A 5,844-nucleotide genomic window follows, 5' to 3' on the forward strand; every position below is an offset into this window, starting at 1 on the left:
TTTGCAGTTGCACTTCTAGTCCTCACTCCAGCAGTTGGATCACCAATAATTGCTTCTCTAGTGTGAATTATATCCCACTTCCCTGTGTGAGTTTGTTGACTTGTATTTTCTGCTTCTTCTTCATCACTGGCATGACTTCCAGATTTTTCTCCTCTTTCTCCCCCTGAGTTTGTTCTATCAAATTCAGGTGTCTGAGATGAGCTTCTATTTTTCATGATTCACTTGCTTAGTAGACTCTTATTCAATCCTGTGATTTATGTTAATTTCAGCTTTATCATCAGAATCACTATCAATGTTGAGATTTTCAAACATAAGGGTTTCAGCTTCATCTTCATCAAGGCATTCCAAGCTTGGAGACTTATCATCATCAAAAGCAACATCTTTGTGCTCCATAATTTTCTTCTGTTCAATCACATAGACTTTATATGCAGTTCTTTCCAATGAATATCCCAGAAAAATTGCCTCAAAAACTTTAGAGTCAAATTTTCCCACATATTCAGAGTTGTCCTTCAACACATAGCACTTGCTTTCAAACACATGAAGATGCTTCACAGTAGGCTTTCTTTTAGACAAGATTGAGTAAGGTGACTTGCCAAGATTTTTTTTAATGAGATATCTATTTTGAGTATAGAATGCACTTTTCACAGCTTCTTCCCAAAAACTAGTTGGCAATTTTGTATCTTGCAGCATTGTTCTAGCAGCCTCTACTAGTGTTCTATTCTTTCTCTCAACTACCCCATTTTGCTAAGGTGTTCTAGCAGCTGAGAATTCTTGAAGAATGCCCTTATTTTTGCAGAATTCAGTTAAGGTTGCATTCCTGAATTCTGTTCCATTATCACTCATCAACCTTTTCACACAGTTCTGATCTTCAGCCTGCTTCTCAATCTTCTTGATGTGTTCAATTATGATGTATGGAGTTTCATCTTTAGAGTGCATAAATTCTACCCATGTATATCTTGAGTAGTCATCCATCATCACAAGTGCATATCTTTTTTCTTGAAATTGATTGGACATTAACTGGTCCGAATAAGCCCATATGAATAAGTTGCAAAGGTGCACTTATAGAATTCACAGTTTTACTCTTGTGACTTGATCTTTTCATTTTCCCTTTTTGACAAGCATCACATACTTCATCTTGAGCAAACTCTAGGCATGTCTTCACTAACTCCATTTTGACCAGAGTGTTAATTGCCTTGAAATTCAAGTGAGACAACTTCTTATTCCATAGCTTGCTTTGTTCAACAGTTGCCTTCGTGTAGAAGCAACATATTCCTTCCTTATTTACCTCTTCATGTAGTCTTGCTTCAAAATGAATAAGTGTTGTTCTACAGCCTCAAAATCTTTGGAACAACTTGTAGAGGCCACTAAATCGATATCTTCAGACGGCGCAATGACTTCAGTTGTGTAGCGACAGGAAGAACAAAGCTGTCAGCATTTCTCATTGCGGTAACTGTCTCCTTTAGTTCATACTATGCAATTTCATTAGCATATATTTTATTTTATGCATATTATGTAGATGTCTTGAAAATTTTATGTTTTTTCGATGTTTTGAATATTATTCATGACACAATAATATCGTTCTCTTACGATTTAATATATTGTGTCTGGCCAGAAGATTTGTGGCTGACATGAGGGTTAAAAATCCAGAGGTGTGCAACCCCTTTGATGGTTCTAATAACGCTGAAAATTTTTATGAAAGGCTACGACGACCACTTGATGTTCCTCGCTTTAGATCATTGCGCTGTGAAATCTGTGTCGGGAGAGTTGTAGGCTCTAGCACTTCTGCTGAGCAAAGATTGAATGCTGAACAAAATTCCCAAGCAGATCTGTATTCCTTTGGCAGGAAAAGATTCTTCAATTAAGCACAGAGCAGCAGGAGGTATATGTGCTTCTTTTTTATATATATGAACTTCTTGTCCGAGAATATCCGGGTTTTGGGTTTGTCCTTAACATAGTACCATCGTAATTCAACCCTCTCACCCTCTTATATTTTGTTTAATTTAAATATATTGTTATTGGTAGCGGTCTTGGGTTCGAGCCCGGCCACCCTCTTAAATTTTGTTTAATTTAAATATTGGTATAGATATAAAGAAAGGCCTAGATGCGTGACAATCCATAGAGGGAGATAGAGCTCTGTAGAGAATCATTATTAAAATCACTCTTTCCAAAATTATTCAACTGTGAAATCAAATTTAAAATCAATATATTTTTTCCAATCTTAATTGTTAAACGTTTTATTATATATTCAAATATACATTATTATTCTACATTAGTAACGAATTTTATGAAATTTCATAATAGAATTAAGTGCTCTATATAATTCTTTGGAGAAGAGGGTTTACTCTCCAAGAAAAGCCTAGATAAATATATAGGTCTATTTATACTTGTGCGTGGAAACTTTGACTACTGAACACTTCTATCATTTTCAGTATTATGTTCTTTTTTCTCATTTTCGGTTTCTTTTCCTTCTAAAATTTTTTATATAGGTCCCTACATCGCAGGAGACTCAAATAAAGTTAGTACAGAAGTCATCATCTTGAATGACAGTGATGAGGACAGAGTGATCGAATTAACCCCTTCACCGGAAGAATTAGACAAGGGTAAAAGTGTCATCATTGAAGTTGAAGATGATGGTTAGACTTCTCATTTTCTTTCTCTAACAATTCTTTTATCTAAAATGGTTTCTAGTTAAAAGTCTACTTACTACCTAAGAACCCTACCCTGCAGGAGAATCTAATAAAGCTAGTATTGAAGTCATCATCTTGGATGACAGTGATGATGACGGAGTGATCGAATTAACCCCTTCACTGGAACAGCTGACAACTAATACTTTTCGACAAGCAGAAAAACAGCCTTGTTTAGACAAGGGTAAAACTATCATCATTGACATTGAAGATAATGGTTAGACTTCCAATTTTCTTTCTCTAATAATATTCTTTATCTAAATATGGTTTGCAGTTCAAAGTCTCCTTACTTTTTGCAGGTGAAGAATTCGACAGACAACCTAAGGAGATCAGAAAAGCAATTGGTCAGACTTCTGGTATTGTTAAGCCTTCACGAAAATTAAAGAGAGGTCGTCCCTATGGCCAAGCTCTCCTTGATGATCTTAATGCTAGAATCGCAAGTACAGCAAACACCCTGCAGAATCAGCAGCAGCAGAGGGGAAATATCTCTAGTAGCGGTAATTTGGTATGAGCCTTTAATTATTATTTTTATAGATTACAGAGTTCTTTTTATGATTGTTTATTTTGTTATGCCACTATGTTACTTATTTGATATTCTCCAATCTTGTCTTTACATCTTACTGTCACAACAATAATTGGATAGCTAGTGACAACAATATTAATTTATTGCTCTATATTGTTTTATGATCTTTCTCTCAGCCTCTACATCCCTGGAACAGAAGGGAATCAGAAGGTGCAAAATGATGCTATATCTGTTGAGAGTAACAGAAAGAGGAAACGCAGTGTTGATACATTGGATAACAAAATAAGCTTTTCATCACTGAAATCCCTGAGGCAGAAGGAAATGAGCAAGTTCCTTAAGAAGCCCTTTACTTTATGTAAAATCATAGATTTAGAATCAGCACACACTGATGGTAGCACCAGAGAAATGACAACTGCTTACACTACAAGGAAAACAAGCTTCAACAACGGTTTATGTCCGTTGTCTGATACCCTATTTTTCCGTTGACTATTGAGCCGTCGTCTGTTAGTTGGATCAGACAACGGCTAAAAAACATTGTCTGAGATTATACAGACAATGATTATGGATTAAGCCCGTTGTATTACATCCAGAAAAGACAACGTTTTTTACTTGTTTTCGTCATAAAAAGCGACATTACTCGAGGGTTCTCACAAACTCAGAAAACCGTTGTGTAAGGTATAACATTAAAACCAATCCTACAACACTTATTGTTGTATAAATGTTGTTGTGTATTCAGATAGACAACAAAAATGAAATTGAGCTCGTAGAACTCTTGTAATAAATTTCTACACACAACAGTTTTGGATTTTAATGTATAGCATGATCAGATACATACAACTATTTATTTGTCCAAACGTATTGCATGAATACCTTTGATACATTATCTTAATATTATATAGACAATGGTTTACTAGTGTTGTGAGAGTTAATTTTGCACCAGAGTTTTGTGTTCGAAAGCATTGTTTTAGTATTAAAAATATGATATTTTAATGAAGCTTGGTTGTTAAAAGCGTTGTCTTACACAAAATATAACAAGTAATCAAATGAAATTAACTTTGCAAATCTAAACAAAAGTTCTAAAGTTAATCCATGATCGAAAATCACAGCAACATAGTTATACAAAAGCTAAAAGCATATTGATATCACTGCCTTCATGAGTCTAAGATTTCTACTACAAATTAAAGAAAATATAGAGTCTACAAGGATTTTCAGCTTCTCTTCACGTCTTCCGCAAGAGCTATGTTGTCCTTGCAATATCATTACAGCATGTGATAGGCAATTTCCCAATCTGGAGAAAACAATCTTCAAAATAAATCGACAACATAATTACATAATTACATAATTACATAATTACAACATAATTACATACAACATAATTACATAGAAAATCATTTATCCTTGTGACAACTTTTGGATGTGATTGACCTAAATGTACACTAGATACTGTTAGATATCATAAAGGGATGTACACTAGATTTTTTTAAATAAGAAAGAGTAATTTGAGAGAGATTTAAAATCTATAAGTTTTAAGAAAAATAGAACTTGGCACCTGGTTTTTTCTGTACATGTGGATGGTAGCAACTCTGCTGGTCAGGACTATCAACAGATCACCTGCTGAATTTATCCCTTTCCCCTCTCACCTGCATTATATGACTATCAACACACTTTTTAATAAAAGATATTCAACCTAGTTAACTAGAACAAATTTTATCTTGTGTAAGGTTAGAAACATACCTAGTTTAGCATGTTAAGGACAGTTTCTCAAGTGAAAACATAATATTTGTGCTGAAAATTGAACTCATATTTGCAATTTTGTGTGGACAGAAGGAAGGCAGGCATACAGGAAGAAGTGTTCATGACTACATTGGCTAGATCTGGTCGTTGTTCAAGTGCACTGACAAACTTTCGGGAAATGATATTGAGCATCTTCTTGAACTGGGATATGTATCTTCTGTATAGAGCAAAGCCTGCCATCTGGGCAAGGAAACATAATATTAAATTTGATACTACTTTAGCAATTGTATATAATGATAAGAATTTCTTGATCATAACATTAAATTTTTATATTCAATATCAGATAGCTATACAAAATGGCCTAGCTTAATATTACAAGCAAGAAGAATGTACAGAAGGTATGTGTCACCTGGACAATGTCAACAGTAAGCTCATCGCATTGAGCTGGAATCAGAAAGTTCAGACAACGAAAAGGAAAGCCCTGACTAAATATAAAACATAATCCCCCAGCTCCAAAAACCCCGGATAAAGAAAAAGACAATAATATGGCTATTTGAAAAAATGACATAATATGGTAGCTTGAAAGCTCTTCATCTTTTAGCACAAAAAGCTTAGTGGAACCCTCCGATGCACATTATTAATCAGATTTTAGATGGGGAAAAACAAATAATATTAAAGTAAAAAGTAAGGAAGCATACTGTGCCTACTAGTGCATAAGCCACAACTAATGGAGGCGAAGCAAGATAATTGGCTCTTGTTAGTGGGTGAACACGTCCTTCGAAGTTTCTATTTCCGGAAAGATCAGCTGCAACTACAATGTCCGGAAAACATACATATACAGAGTATAGGTGTACAGCGATTATTGTCTGGTCCACAAAAATGAAAGAAAAGAAGGTAAATCAA

The 5,844-nt window shown here is 34.7% G+C and overlaps 1 long non-coding RNA gene across 1 annotated transcript; it reads right to left on the minus strand.

The window, feature by feature from the left end:
- Positions 1-4,234: 4,234 nt before the first annotated feature.
- LOC141699754 (uncharacterized) lies at positions 4,235-5,175 on the minus strand. The gene is made up of 3 exons (XR_012566091.1): positions 4,942-5,175; positions 4,757-4,860; positions 4,235-4,495 (listed from the first exon to the last, which is right to left on the minus strand). It is a non-coding gene; the product is annotated as an uncharacterized LOC141699754 (long non-coding RNA).
- Positions 5,176-5,844: the final 669 nt, after the last annotated feature.

Source organism: Apium graveolens, unplaced genomic scaffold (assembly GCF_009905375.1).
Source record: "Apium graveolens cultivar Ventura unplaced genomic scaffold, ASM990537v1 ctg1272, whole genome shotgun sequence".
Taxonomy (NCBI): Eukaryota; Viridiplantae; Streptophyta; class Magnoliopsida; order Apiales; family Apiaceae; genus Apium; species Apium graveolens.